Raw genomic sequence first — 16,862 nt, forward strand, 5'->3', positions numbered from 1 at the left:
ATATATATATATATATATATATATATATTATCGTATAATGCAAATAAGGGTCTTAGGGTGTTATATTTATAGTTGCGTTAATTTACTCTTATTGAATTACTAACATCTTTGATAAACAATAATTTATCATGAAAACATTTCTTTCGACTATAGTTATTATCTAGTATTTGTGCTATTGAAATGCTACAGACAATGAGCTTACACACGTTTAATGCACTTTTAGAATTTTTATTCCAACATTATGGTAAAATAAGAGGCAGCAATCTGTCCATTAAATAAATAAAGTTTACGGTAAAGAATAATTTTTGAATTTACGGTTTTAAAACCTTTTACAACTAGTATGGTTAATCATGAATACAAAACTCAACGATTTTTTTAAAAACTATCTACAACTAGCATGGTTTTAAAACAGTGCAAAAGAAATTTAAATGGACATTAGAGATAGTTTAGCAGATTTAAGGTGCTGCCATCCATGCATGAATGAGAGTATCGTATTCTAATAGCCCAGGGTCACAAGTTGAAGACTGCAGGACACTGGAAACTTTTCATAAATTGAGAAAAATGGAGAAAATGTTGTAGTGTAAACACTAGGACTCGAACCCCCGTTCTGTTGGTCATGAGATTCACAGATTAACCCCCTCGGCTACAATATGTACCAATCTTCAGGGAACTAAGTGGCTTCATTAGGTGGGTTTAGTTGGGGCAATAAAATTCTGGTTGTTTAACCGTGTTAGGTAAAAGAAGTTATTAAATGGTTTTTCTTGCAGTTAACAGTTTGAACACCATCTTATTAATGGTTATTTGACTGGTTTGCTTGAATAAGGTAAATAACAGTTATATGAATTATTATTTAACAATTTTTTCCGAGAAATATCTGATACTGTGGAATGTCACGGAACTACATCAAAAGAGAAATTTTGAAGGAGAAATCGACAGCGACAGCATTTCAATGATTTACGACTCTAAAAAAGGAAGGAAATAAAAAACATCTGCATATAATACTCGAATAAAAAGTCTCCTGCCTCAAAAAAATAGGAGCCCTCGCTTTTTCAAGAATCTCTCGCAGATTCCACTTTCACTTCTGTTGCTATTTGGTGGAGGGTTATATCCTTACCCTCATGAAAAAATGCTCCAAACCCCTCTTTCTAATGTAAGTATAAAAAATGATAGAATGAAGGGGGGTAAAAAAAATCTGAATTAAAAAAAAAAGGATTTTTTTGAATCAGGTACGCCCTTCTGCCAACCCTAAAGTTCGGTGAACTCAACAAGGTCACTCTTAGCTAACTCAATAAACAATGAGCCGAAGTAAACAACGAGGCATCCACCCTAAAAAATATACCCCACTGTAGGGGTTCTTCGGTTTTTTTAAGTTGCGTGGCCTTGAAAATATATAAAGTCTTTTCATAATCAATACTTGAGGGGTTGCTTCTCAGGGTGCTTAATACCTCCTTCCCCACATTTAGATTACATCTTCGTGATCGGGGTTATTTCATTTTTGCTTGTAAGAAAAATCGCCAAAAAGCAATTAAATTGAAATAAAAATCGCCAACGACTTATTGGAAGAAATATTTTTGAATGAGATACGTTTAAAATGTTCTAAATTCTTACTGAAAAGGAGTTGTATGATGATAATTCAAGACCTATAGTAATATCATATTATTAATGGTGTATCCCGTAACTTTAAATCAAATCTAATTTGGAAATGATTTAGTATATAAATGCCTACACTAAAAAATCCCGGAAATTTACTTTAAGATAAAATGATTTTGAAAATCACACACCAGAAATAAAATTGTTTTGAAGAGTAAGTAAAATAAGAAGATATAAAATTCCTTCAAAAAAGGAGCCGTATTTACAATTTGTTTAGGATGCCCCTAATTTTTTTTTAAAAAAAGTACTCTAATCGCCATAGAGCTTACATATGAGATCAAGTAGAATAAGGTTAAAAATAATCCCACATTTTTACGTTTAAAAAAAAAATCCATCTTTCAAGCTTTTTTTGTCTAAACAACGAGAATTTGATATAATATTTTATGAAAGTCAAACATATTATGATATTTATGATACAACTCATAATTTTCAAAAGTTGAATACGCTAAAACTTTTCGAATCAATAGGCAGAATATTAGTTGTAAAACAAATTATTTTTAAAGAAAAAAAAAACGTAAGCGTTTTATGCGATCATCTGGAGCAGGGGTTTCCAACTTACATGAGGCCGGGTCCGCAATTAAAACACCAGTCAAATGGCGGACCGCAACTTTATCAACATTTTATATGGGACTCTTTTATGTTTGAAGGAACATTAAATATTACTGTCAGATTTTCATCAAGTTGTACAAAACCAACGTATCGAATTACAAATTAAAATAAGAAGTAGATTTTTAAACAACATGCAGGATTAAATTTTTATTTGAATAAAATTTTCTTGAAAGCAAAACCTGAGAAAAATTTTTTTTTGCACAGTTGGTATGTTAAATTTCACAGAAACGAGGAAATTAGGTTTTTTTTTAGCGAAAGAAAAGTAATTTAAGCCCATATAGATTTTTTTACGAAAATTGTCCACAAAAATTGACAACTAATATATTTTAGTTCACGGGCCACAAAAAAAGGCTTCGTGGGCCGGTTGCAGCACGCGGGCTGCCAGTTGGCAACCACTGATCTAGAGATACTAGTCATCATTATTTATAGTAAATCGAAAATAAATAAGCTCATGTTGTTGCTTTAGTGATACCCTTTCCCATTTTTATAACAGAACACACAGCTTTCAATAACCATTAAACAGAGAAATAAATAAAATGAGGAAGGAAGCAAAGGAAAAGACAGATTATTTGAACTTAAATTATATTTCAAGCTTAAAGAAAGTCTATAAAAAAAAATTCGATTTTCTATTTGTTACTAATTACTATGAAATTTGGAGCGTTATTTAAAAAGCAGAAATCGGAAAACGTTTGACCAAAAGGAAGTGGGGAAATTTCCTCGCAGCAGTTCTTGCCAAGTTATGAATAAAGAAGCGATCATCTGGAGATTCTAGCCATCATCATTTATTGTAATATTTTTTAGTCGTAAACAATTTTTTTGAAAACGCCAATGGCAGTTTCTGAGGCAACACCTGTTGACCTTTGTTGCATCTTATTTTTTTCAACCCCCTCTTCAGGGGATATTTCTTTTTTTCTCTCTCAGAAAGGACACAGGAAGCTCGTTTTCTAAAAAGTCCTCTTTTTCACTTTCGCAGTTTTACTTTCCGGAAAAAGTTACAAGCTGTTTCGATTTGTATTTTGTGCAATCAACAATTACATAATGCAATAAGATTCAAATATAAATACCCGCTCTCTTGGGAAAAAAACGAAATGGTCTTAACTTTGTTTTTCTTTACTTTTGGTTACTTTTTCTTGAGTGCAGGAAAACCGGTAGAAAAAATTTTCTCGATAGATTTAAAGGGGAAAAATTTTTTTGGTTTAATTCCTTTTTTGGCAGAATTGAGAGCTGGGTAAAAAATAGAATGCCGTTCATTACAATAATTTCGATGCTTCATTAATTTAAATTCGATATTTTCATAAAGGTTGAGAAAAAAAAAGAAGTGGATAAAGTAAAAATGCAAAGATATAGGCAGCTTACAAGTGAAACATATTAAATCTATGACTATAGTTTTGAGATATTTGAAGATAGAAAAAAAGTATATGTAATAAATTCACTAGTTAGAAACATTGTTTCTCCATTCTTTGATAATCTTGACTAATAATTTTAAACTAAAAAATCTTGACTTAATATGTTTCGCTTGTAAGCCGATGATACATTGCTGATGAAAAAAAAGTATGAACTATGAAGAAGTGTTTGAAATACAGAATTGATTACTTATTAAAAATTTCCCCTCAAAAATATGCTAAGTTGAAATAACAATCAACATTTTTCAAGCGTTCAAAAATAGGTGCCCATTTTCAAGACTTGCCAGATGTGAATAAGAAGAAACAAAAGTTATTCGAAAACGTAAAGTTTCCAACGAAAAATTGAAAAGTAATGATGAGAAACAAAACTGATAAAAAAGCATTGTTCATCGCTAGCATTTTGGGTATAAATTCAATTTCGACAATACCAAAACTATTACCTCCCCAATCACATCAGTTCATCTTGATACCCTGGAATATTGTTTTATTCATATTAATGCTGATCACCTTATTAACGGCATTAGTTCCTCACCACCACTCCACAGCACGTGGAAATGCATTGAGAGTCCTGATTTGCTTCTCTCGCCTACTGTGGCCTTTCTTGTTCTGTTTTTCATCGTTTCTCTCTCTCGGCTACTGGAGTTTTCCTAGCTTTGCTTCTCACCTTTATTTCTCCATTTCTTATCGACAACTTTCCGTTTTACATTTCAAATCCCTTTTGTTTCTTTTCATTCACGTCAAGCAAGTCTTGAGAATGGGCGCCTATTTTTGAACTCTTGTCGACTGTTATTTCCAATTTCTGCATGTTTGAAGCGAATGAAACTTTTAATCAAGTTATAACTTATTCCTTCAGTTTCTTGGAATTATTTAATTAATTCAGAATCTATTGTTATTATGAAGGGGAAAAATCTTCCCCTTCATAAGAAATATCATGAAAGAAATGCGCCAGTGTACGTAAATTAGGTTTTATTTCTATCGAAACATGCTCTGAGGGATAGCTCGCTATTGAAAAAGCATATCTAATTTGATTTAGATGGTCAAATAATTCACATAAGTTTACATCCATGCATCTCTTTTAAATGAGCAAAGAGGGAAATCAAAATATGACTTAAAAGCATATTTACTGATTAACTACTTTCTTATCTATTCTAAACAAACAAGCTGTAAAAACAAAATTTTGAAGCGCAATTTCATAATTTACTTAGTTTCTCGATTCTAATTATTATTATATGATAAAACTGAAATGTGCTTTCAGCTTATTTAGGTTGAAATCGGTTTAGTTTCGAAACTTCCTCTTTTGCAACCGCTATCAAACTTATTGAGTTACAGATATACTAGGAGTAACTAAAATTTATTTTGCTTTAAAAATAGTAAAGTTAATATCCTGTTAACCAGTTATATTATCAAAACTACAGTTTTTTTAATTTTTTATGGAGCATTAAAGCGTATATATTTCATGAGTTAAAAATATGAGCAAAATCAATATTTAAGTATTTTTTAATCATTAATAATCATTATTATGTATTTTAATTAGAAACTAAATTTTTTTCATCACTAAAAAAGTAAGAGAGAATGATTGGAATTGACACGTAGTTAAATATCGCTTTTGGTTACTTTATCTTCGCATTGCAGAATATTTTAACTACTATAGAAAGTTAGGCAAAGCTATCAGATTTAATAAATATTTTATAATATTTGCCCGAAAGATTTTTCCATTTCACTATCTTACTAAATGTATTTTTGTTAACGATTCTTTTAATTGTAATCTTATTCATATCTCTACAAGCTGCCATATTTTAGTTTTTCAAATGAATTTTGTTTGCTGTTTATTGTTACGTACTTCAGTACGTAACAATAGTACGTTTATTTCTCTTTAAACAATTATCATGTGTTCTGAAACATGTAAAATTTGTTTATTAAGTTCTTAAGCTTCGAAACATTTTTTATATTTTCTGAAGAAAAAAACACTCGATTAAAAATTTGTTTTAGAAAATGAATTTTTATCGAATAATTTAATAGCAGTATCGTTTCCAAAAACTCTGGAAACATTTTACTCATCTTTTTCAAGTGTAAGCTTCCGCATACCGTACTCAGGCATTTTCCTATCCCCCGATTTTGTGTCTGTGTGAAATTAGAGGGGGGGAAATCACGTGAGGTCGAAATATAGCAGAAACAGCTAACTTGTCAAAAAAGACTTTAACGACTAAATATAGGGCGTGCTGCTGAGATATCTATCTGACGTTGTAGAGCTATTGAAAGTCGTTTAAATGTTCTTAAAGTACATTTTATTTTTAGAGCTTTAACCTCCTTTACTTTCGCAGGAAATTTTCGTTGTAATTCTCAAACCATTTGTGAAAAATGTTTTATTTCCTGAAAAAAACTAATAAGTTTTATTAAAAGCATAAAGTTATTCCATCTATAAAACAAGAAGAAAATTACTATATAATACAATGTTACATAATACTTATAAAAAAAGAAATATATTGCATATTGCACGAATTAAATATTAATGCAAAGTATTTAATATGGAAAGATATGCATATTTGAGAAAGTAATATATGTTATAATTTATTTACAATCCGAGTTTTTTTTTTCTTTTTGAAAGAGAGAAAGTGATTAAGAATGTAGGGTTATATGTATGACTTAAACTTCAAATTATAAAGTTTTGAAGAAAATATTTTTTTAAAAATATAGTGTAATTTTAAAAAAAAGGACAAATAGGTTTTTAAGAAGCTTAATAGTAATAAAATAAAAATATTAATAAAATAAATTGAATATCAATAAAGCAAATTGAATTCACCAACTTTAATGGAAGAAATTTAGAAAAACATATCTTTTTAATATGTTTTTATGATATATTTTTTTCCACTCAAAAACTCGTTTTATGTTTCTAAATACAGGAAAAATATGTTTTATTTACTAAAACTGAGGATACATTAAATGTTGACCTCTTTATTGGTTTTTCAAGGTAAATCCCGTTAGAGAGTGAGCGCTTGCGTGCCAGTTGGCAAACACTTCCATGTTCTTGAAGAGTCTCTCTAATCTCAGGTATCATTAAAAAAACAGCACTAGGTCAGTGACATCGAAAATCAAGCTCACGTTCAGGGTTTGCGTTTTCCTTTAATCTCATAGTAATGCCTATGTTTTTCTCCTTCTAAGATAGCAATTGGTACAGAAAACATTTTTCCTTTAATCCGGTTGCTTCCTCTCGTGATAAGTCAAAACTATCAAGTAAATGGCTTACTAAATCGTAAGGCGTTTTACATGCATTCGGCAATATCTTAATTGCTTTGTTTGTTTCAAACTTACATTTCCTTTGTTAAATAATATCGAGATTATTACAAAACGGTAAATTGTTAGACATTTCTAGGAAAAAATGGTTAAATAACAATTTATTTTACCTTATTCAAGCAAAACAGTTCAATAACCACAAATAAGATGGTATTCCAACTGTTAACTGCGAGAAAAACCGTTTATTAACTGCTTTCACCTAATACGGTTAAACAACCAGAACTTTATCGAACCAACTAAACCTTCCCAATGAAGCCACTTAGTTCCTTGCAGCTGGGTACATATTATAGTCGAGAGGGCTAATTTGTCAATCTCATGAGCGAACGGGGGCTCAAGTCCCATCGTTGACACAATATTTTCTCCATTCCCTTCAACACATGAAGAATTTCCAATGTCCTGCACAACTAAGTTTGTGACCCTGGACTATTAGAATACGTTACTCCCATTGCCAGATAGATGGCAGCACCATAAAGCTGCTTAATACAAAAAAGTCCAGTATTTCCTATCTCTTACGATAGGTGAAATAACCACATAAACTAATTAAACCACATTCCCCGGTTCATTTGATGAAACACTCAACCCCAACCTAACTCCAATCCAATTATACAACGAAAATTTTCAGCTAAATATCTTTCTTTTTTTCGGTTTTGAAACCATGCTATGGTTAAAAAACCGTATAGTTTTGTACTCATAGTAAACGGTTAGCGGTAAACGGTTTCAATAGCGTATCGTTAAAAACTTTTTTTTAAATATTTTTTAATTGTACACTTTACTGTTAATGGGATGGATAATTTAAGAATGAAAACTTTAGCAGTGTAGTAGTATATGCTGTAAATATAATGTAACATTTGTTATACAATAAAATTGAAATTTCACTGTTACTTTGTCATAGAGCCCTACTACTTATTTACTTAAAGAATTTCTAGTTTTCTTAACTTATCCTTATGTACTATGGTACTGAAACTTTAAATCATATCGTCTCTTGGAGATAATTGTTTGAATGACATTTTATTTAACTTCTTGGCTGTTTATCCTAGGTAGATCCATCAAAAATTCCAACTGCTGCTGATATTATTGATATTTTTGTTTTAAATTTTAATTTGTCATATGTGGTCATATAAATTATGGAAGCTTTGAAGACCAATACTATTAAGAATCATTCAGTGCATTGAAGCGCAAATGCTCTTTATTGAAGGTTGGACTCACTGGTCCATAAATCCATTGAGTAAAACGATTTATGGATTGTAAAGGTCTCTGAAACTCGATATTTATTCAATAGAGAAATAAATAAGAATTAATTCTGTAATGTAGCAACAACCCTGCTTAGTTCATCAACAACGGAACCTACAGACCCTGCTTTACAACAAACCCTTCTTAAAAATTCCACGAATAATATTCACTTGTAGTAAGTGGACTATCATTTTCACTATCTTTAGCAAAGTATGAAAATATTTCTTTTTCTCATTTTGATGTGAACATTATTGGGTTCTAGTATTTAAAACTGAAGAGTATAATTTTGTGCGATTAAAACCATTATTTATCAAATGTGCATGATGTATTGTCTTATATTGTGCGATTCTTACAATCAGTATATGGATTTTTCTTGATTTTTTATGTGTGAATTTAGAAGAAGCACAACGAATCATTACTAACATCTCAAGAAAGGAACTCTTTTTTATCTAGATTTTAAAGCGTTGTGAACTCTCTTTGTTTCTTTCCATTACAAAAACTCCCATTTTTTACAAACATATTTTAAATTAGAGAAAAATAAAATTTTATTTTAATAGTATTATTCAACTGTCTATATGCTATCATAATATACTATTAAGTAAAATAAAAAAATATATTGCAAATTGACATTAAGGTTTTTTAATTACTGTAATTAGAATATTTTATTTCTATTAACTTAAGAGGGCGTTATACAACCGGAAAAAATCTTCATGACAAATTTTCTTTCATATACATTAGTAATTTAAATTTAAAATAAAGAAAAGATGAATTCAGATAAATCAAGAATAAATGATGAAGTTCCAAAAGCTGTTTTATCTTCTCCTTCGAAATATCGAATTGCATCAAGCGAATTTTATGACAGGATTACTTTCTTACTCCAAAGATTACAGGATTACTTTATTACTCTAAATATTAGCTGATAATTCTCTAGTAATTTCTTCGCAATCGGATATTTAGAAAAAAAAAGTAGCATTTGAAACTTATAAGTTTACCTTTGTTTTATCTGAACTCATTTATTTCTATACTTTAAATTTCAAATTATTAATGTAATTGAAAGAGAATTTGCCATGAAGGGTTTCTCCCGCAGATTAAAAGCCCTCAAAATAAAATGTCTTTAAAGAAATTTTTTACATATATCATTTATAGTTGTTTTCCCCTTGTGTTAAAATTAGGTAAATTTTGCAGACACATTTTTTTTATAGAATGTGTTTACATTAGTGTTGTTGAGTTTATATTCTACTGAAATAGCACTGTCTTTACACCTTAAAGATAACCTTTATGTCTTTTTAATTAATTAATAATATTTATTTATAAGAAAAAGATTATAGTTTTTGGAGTAAACTATTTTATAAACAGGTCCTTTTTTGACTGGTTTCTCATTTTCGCATGAACTAATTTTTTTTAAAAATAAATAAACAATCAAAAGTATGACATGTCTAAGAATTTGATTTGTATTTTAAACAAATAAAATTATTATTCTCTATAATTCTAATTTTTTTTTTTGATAACGGAAAATAGTTTATTTGAACTAAATAATTTAATCGAATTAATCTTGTCTCTTAGAAAATTTTTAATAATATTTATTATTCCTTTGAAATTAGATTTCTCCAAATTTATATTTACCCATAGTTTCATTTAAATATGAATAACTAATTTGAAAAGATTAATTGTTTAGGGACAAAATAATGTTCTCCGAGGCCATCAAGCAAATAACAGATTGAAAATGTATAAAAAAAATAAGAAGAAAACCATGGGGATATTTTTTCTTTTGAAAAGATCACACCAGTCATTAAATTATATTTCCGATGTTTGCTACATCCCTGCTAAACATGTTAAGCAAATTATTTGTGCGATTAAAATAAAGAGCGATTAATGTCAAACTTCAAATTTCTTTTAACTAATGAACGAGGTTTTTAGATTTCTTGGTAAAAATATTGCGGTTTTCTGTCTATTCTTGAAATCTTGGGTTTTGATTCGTTTGTTCTTATAAAAAAGATTAAGACTGAGTTCAACCAATTACACAGCTGTTCTTTAAGCATTGATAGTGATCCTTCTTAGGTTATATTAATTTTTTTTTAATATTGAGAAATATGATATGTAAAATTACAAGAAAAAAAATTAGGTTAATAAATTTTGTTTTTCTTTCTCTATATTAATAAAATCGTAAGCACCACCACTGCTTTGGGTGTTCAGCTTAATGTAACATATTATTTTGCAGTGTTAAATCTAAAAGACTAACTTGAAATTATGATGGTGTGTAGAAAATTTATAAAGTGTACAATGAAATATTAAAATATTCGATAATTAGTTTGAAAACTATGACTACAGAAAAACGCATCATACGTTGATGGAGTGCAACGATGGATTTGAAATTTGATATTCTAAAAGAATTATGTTTTAATATGAACTTAACACCAGTTTTTTCTTCTTCTTTTTCTTAAAAAAAATTCCAATTTTTTCCAAAGTTATTACAATTTCAGTGCTTCTTTCAAGAATTCTTTTCACGCTTTTTTTGTTTTACTTTACGCTCGGTTTACCAGCGCAAAAACTATAAAATAACTTAAAATTACAAAGTTTTATAGAAACATGCAAAAAAAAAAAAAAAAAAAAAAAAAAAAAAAAAAACTAAATTGTAAAAAAAATAACATTAGATATAGTTCGTGAAATATTAACTGTTAATTTCGAAGGAAAAAAAGATATATCACGTGAACCATTTTTCAGTTTGTAAAAATGCAATTACAAAGTTGAAATTTGACGAGAGCTGAAATGTCTATTTTCATTTAATGTGAGTTTGATTTAAGTTGAGTTTTTACTTAATGTGAGTTTGTTTTTTCGATACTTCAACAATGTAAAGTGCCTTTTCGCATTTTTTTACTTCATTTTCTTTAAATAATAACTATATATCCATAGTTTTAGAAACATTTAACTCTCTCGCGATCTTTATTTTATTACCTTGCGCTTATGATGTCAAAAGAAATAAGACTTGTTATTAAAAAAAAATAAAGAAAAGAATGAATAAGCATAATAAAAAAAAGGAAAGTGAAAGGTAAAAAGTGACCAGATTAACATTTGTATCAAAATTTTTAATAAAATAAAAGGCTCAAGAAAGATTTCTGTTTCGAATTCGAACTGCTATATGATACTAAGTTATCGTTAAATGTTGTTATCAAGTAAATTTTTTCTCATTCATGATTTTTAATTGTGTCTCACGTTTTTTATTTTTAAGTTTAAAGTTTTTTTTTCCAAGTAAATTTGATTATGTTTCAAATATGGATATTCTTTCATGTCATAACGATTAACTTATTTACAAAATGTTCAAACAAAAAAGCATAATAACTAAGTATTTTAGAAGCAATATGATATTTTTAATCGACTTTGAAGAAGAAAAAAATAATGATGAATGAGGGGTTTGGTGAGGGAGGCGGACAAGGGGCGAAGTCTTTTAGAGCTATTTAGAGCTGGAGTAAATAAAACACATAAAAAAATTAAATTCATGAAACTAATAAAATTTTGAAAAGAAAAAGAAACTTTAAAGAATGGGAAATAAGAAAAATGTTTTATTAAATAGTTCCATTTATCCATTTCTTCAATATTTATAGATTGGTAATCTGCTTTAAAATTTCAAATTTTGAAAAAACCGTATACATACATAAGATCAATAATACAAAACACTAAAGAACTGTGTTAAGTTTTTTATTACTTAATGATCAGCTTTTTTATACTTAGATTTCAGAATTTTTTTCATTCAGCTTTCAGCGCTGTACAGATTCTCTTTATATCATGGGCTATGAAGATGTAAGGATTATTTAAGAAAAAACACTTCGATATTTTACAAGCAGGGTCGACCGAATATGGGAAGCGGGGGGAAAAATGAACAAATAAGATTGTTTATTTGTTTATAAATATTTTCTGGAAAAATAAGTTCTCAAACTTCATTATAAAATTTTATTTGCTTAAAGACATGTATAAGTCAGCTAATTAGAACATAGGATACTTTGATGACAGCTTTTTAGCACGAATTATTTTAACACTAAATAAACTTCCACGAAATGAAAACATTTCTTCACCAACCTGGCGATCATTACAACTAACCAGTGCGTGTATGAGTGTGGGAATCCTAGGGGCAATCTTCTTAACTAGATGCTTCTGAAAATAATATAAGGATGTAATCAATAACGGAGGAAAGAAGCCAATTAAAACAAAATGCAAATTAAATAAATAAATAAATGGAAGGATGTATATTCTAAGAATATTTTATATCCATTTTTGCGCATTATAAATGTATTTCATGTATTTCATTTATTATAAAACTTTACTAACTCAGTTAAAAAAAATTTGTCCTAAATCTTCGATTGGGTAGTCCCTTTTATCGAATGCCAGGGGCCGTTGATCCGTTCACTCCCCATCACTGATTTATTTTCCTCAGACCTCTTAAAAACCAACGTATAACTGGTTTTTGAAGCCCAAACTTTTTTTTTTTTTTTAAGAGAATAACCAAAGTTACTTCTGCGGCGTCTCCAAACTGACGGTATTATAAAATATTTATGGATATAAGTAAATATTACTCAAATTTATGACTTTTTCTGAAAGTTTAATCATTATTTTGATGCTTGTAAGAAGCTGCAAAGAATCTCAAAATAAAAATCATAATTGCATTCCTTGTACGGTTTGCTGTAAAAATGTTTAAAAAATAAGCTAAGTTTTTATTTTATTTCTCGTCTCGAAAAAGTATTTCTTTTTTCCTGTTCATCGCCTCCTCCTCATTGATTGTAAGCATGTTAAATATTTATATTTTTCTAAACATGTTAAATATGTATTTTACACAACACAAGTTTATTTGATTAAATTATTTTAAGTTGAATATAATTTAGCCGATTCGTGATAATACTAAGTTACATAACTATAACAAAATTTAGTTTATTTAACAACATTAAAGCCATTTTTAATGGTTAATAAGGAAAAGAAAGATAAGGTTAAAATGATTAGGAACGGGAAAGAGAATCTTTATCATTTAAATGTTTGAATTTCAAATGTTTTTTTTCTTTTTTCTTTTCTTTTTTTAATTCTGCATAATACAACAACGTACAATTAATTTTAACTTATTATACGCTGCCCCATAAGTTAATTTTCTTCCTGAATAAAAATAATAAGGAAAAATGAAAGACAGATGATAAGGGAAATAACGAAATACTGGGTGTAAGCGTTAAAAAAGTATTTAAGTTTAAATTTGTAAATTACTCAATACTTCTCTTTGCAATTTTTCGATATTGCTCTCATTGATAAAAATGAAAGATAAAAAAAAAAAAGAGAAAATAATACCAACTTACTGATTAAAATGTTTAAAATGGTATTTTAGATTTCATTTGGCTCCATTGAAAAGAGAACAAACTCATCTTATCTAAAACATCAAAAAAATATTAACAATTCATAACTTTTTTTTATTAGGAAGCAAATATCACATCCAATTCACATGTCTCAAAATCAGTGAAAGTTTTATTTTTTATTTTTTTATTCGAATAAAAAAAAGTATAAAAAGGTGAGGAGAAAGGAATATAAAAAAAAAGCTTAACTCTTATGTTATCAACCGACTAAAAATGAAATAAAAAAAGAGGGTGATAAAAAATAGCAGATAAAAAAAAGGGGGGAAATAAACTCTTGAAAAAAATCATTGAAAAAAGTGCGATCCAATCCTTCCTGGTGTGCGAGAAGCTGTGCCAATGCCCCAAACCAAGGCCGATTGCGAGCATTGCCTCATAGAGACCGTTAACCCCTTGAAGCAACAACACGTGCCCGTTATGTGTGGCAGTCGGCAAAGAAGCTCAAATTTTTTTTCCAATTTTTTGTTGTTTTATTTGAGATGTATCTAATATTCGACCTTGGTTTATATTTTCAGACGGCCTTGTCCCCGTCTTGATGATGACCGCCTGTGGTAGTGATTACGAAAGGGTAGACGAATTTTTTTTTTCTTTTCACTTGTGGAAAGCGGAAGTAAATTTCGCTTTCATATGTGAAAAAAATGAAGCATGGAAAGCAATTTTTAACTTTTTTCTTCTCCATTGTTCAATTTATTTCCTTCTCTTTTTATTTACTGATTGCGAAATGATGTGTTTCTTGCCTTTAACACGCATCCTATCAGTTTTTCAACTAATAAAAATTTTAGAAACAATAAGCAGTATTTTTGAAAAAATAAAATTGTTTGCAAAAAGGGAATTGAGTATTTAAGTGCTTTACATTGGTTTTTTCAAGTAGTATAAGTTTTAAAACGATAAACGGTGTTTTTGGAGGGAAAAAAAAGATTGCTGACATAAAACTCTATATTTTTATAATCTTTTTTCTTAATAAGTTTTCTAGCTAACATTATTATTAAAACAATAAGCAGTATTGTTGTCACAAAAAATTTAGCTGAAGTTACAGTTTAGCTGCAAATTTTGAATGAAGATTCATTAATTTGAAATTTTAAAGTAACATTTAATGCAAAACAAATAGTAATTTTAAGGAATTAATTTATTGAAATTAAAAAAAAAAAATGAAATCATCATTGCGGAGGGGGGAGTAGCTTTTCGTTGCTGTTTTTGATCAAATAAAATACCCATTGTTCATAGTAAATATAATTAGTGACTGTGATAAGATGCTTTTTCGGGGAAATGGCAACATTCTGGAGGCATAATTACTTAAAAATACATCCTACTTTAGTTAGTTCCTCCACTATAGTATAAAATACATCTTTAGCCACTTAATCATCATCTTTAATAATAAACACATTGTTATCAAAAATTTCAAAAATGAAGTGATTTTCAGTCACTTTAAAGTTTAATGCACATCGAAAAGTTGCCTGATACGCATATAGAAATTTGCACGATATCATGTTTCAAAGTACCAATTACGTTCTAATTTGAATCAGTTTTTCCTGAGAATGTAGTCAACATCTATTTTTTCTTCTTCATATATTTAAGAAGTTTTATTAAAGCTTTTCTCATAACGCAAATTTTACTTGAAAAATTTATCTAAATTGGAAAATTAACATAAAATAAAATCAATTAAGTATTACGAATGTCTGTTACATCACTTTAACTTTTTCTTACCAAGTTAAACTTACTACAAAGCATTTGTTTATATTTAACCAACTAATAATTTAGTTAAGTTTTACGTTACGTTTGGTCTAAATAATTATCTTATTTATTTAATTATTTTTTTATTTATTTCATTATTCTTGTTTATTTATTTGTAAGAAATTATCTTTGAGGGAATTCTTAAAATAAATGCAAGTATACATTTTAGAAGAGTTAATCAATTTTTAATTCTATGTGTATTTTTAATAAATCAGTTTCTTAAATAATTCATTCATTAAAATATATCGCTCATGGACTGCAATAGCGGTACAACTCAAAAAATCATGTTTTGAGATAAGTGGGTTTAAAGTTTTCATTGCTAAGGAAAATGCACAAGAAATGTTTTAGTTTGTATAAACGAAGATTACCTTCAAGTTGAATGATGAGTTGTGCTAGTATTGCTGCTGAAAGGAGTGTGTATTTTCATATTTACATCTGTTCTTAGACCAAAGCGCGTGTTTTTTTTTATAGTTGTGCCACTATTGCAGCCCATGAACGATATGCTGAATTTTAAAATTCAGCATTGATGTAACTATATTTCTCATGGATTTAGTATAGAATATTCATCCATACAGCTGATGGATTCATAAAGGTGGGAATTCTGAAAGAGTTAGAAGGAAAAATGGTTACATAAAATGTGCAACACATTGACGTAACTCATAGGTAGGCAAGCTTGGTTCAAATAACACAAGTTGCAGATGAGAGGGGGAAAATGTCTAACTTTGTTTTACCCGCCTTATAGGCAAAAATGTTGACCCACTTTGGGCACCCCAGCCTAAAGTCTAAATTTGACTTACCTCGAAATAGTCTGAAATGAGGAGGGATCGTTGCAGCGTACAGGTCAAAGGGTTCTTTTTTTTTTCTCCAGCTTTACCTTCTTAGGTTTAGAGGGAAGAATCAAACCTTCCGCTTACCTGGCTACAATCATGTTGGTAAACTCCTGGTGGGTCGGCTGTGGTTTACGAAGGTGGAAACGATAGGGGTTCGAATTTTATTTATTTTTTTATTTATAAGTAGATAGCCAACAAATATGTGTAGTAAATTTTTATCATGCAATATGTTTTTATTTATATTATTTTAATAACTGGAATGCAAATACTTATTATTTCTTATTATTTTATAATACATGAAAGTTTTATTTATTTAGGTATCAATTACCTATTGAATTCAAAAATTTAAGCATAGATGTTTTAGAGCTAAATTGCTCTATTATCATATGTATTAATATATCTGGTTGGTAATATTTTAATAAAACTTTAATTAAATTGCAGTTATGATCTGGTCTAAGATTGAGTGCACACTGAAAATTGTGCTGCGATTGTGCACAATTTAAAGCTTTGATTTTCGCTCTGTAACACAAATACTTTGTTAAATCATAACATGAAAAAAAAAAATTGGAATCGTATTTTAAGCGGCAAGCATGTGCTTTAAGTTCTAATTGTAATATTTAGAAGAAATTGCTTGAAGAATAGAATTTAATTTTTACTGAATTATATAAGGATAAAATGCTTTTAAAATATTATTTGTCGTAAATAATGTGCCGATCAAGAATAAAAATATGTTTTAAAAC

At 28.7% G+C, this 16,862-nt stretch overlaps 1 protein-coding gene and 1 long non-coding RNA gene across 2 annotated transcripts in view; one reads left to right on the forward strand and one right to left on the reverse strand.

Annotated features, from left to right (window-relative positions):
• Positions 1-16,862, forward strand: part of LOC107453167 (uncharacterized) — a 170,123-nt gene that overhangs the window by 71,935 nt on the left and 81,326 nt on the right. The gene's annotated exons all lie outside the window — the stretch shown is intronic.
• On the reverse strand, positions 12,112-13,586 carry LOC107453450 (uncharacterized). The gene is made up of 2 exons (XR_006224962.2): positions 13,511-13,586; positions 12,112-12,329 (listed from the first exon to the last, which is right to left on the reverse strand). It is a non-coding gene; the product is annotated as an uncharacterized lncRNA (long non-coding RNA).

Source organism: Parasteatoda tepidariorum, chromosome 3 (assembly GCF_043381705.1).
Source record: "Parasteatoda tepidariorum isolate YZ-2023 chromosome 3, CAS_Ptep_4.0, whole genome shotgun sequence".
In the NCBI taxonomy this organism is placed as follows: domain Eukaryota; kingdom Metazoa; phylum Arthropoda; class Arachnida; order Araneae; family Theridiidae; genus Parasteatoda; species Parasteatoda tepidariorum.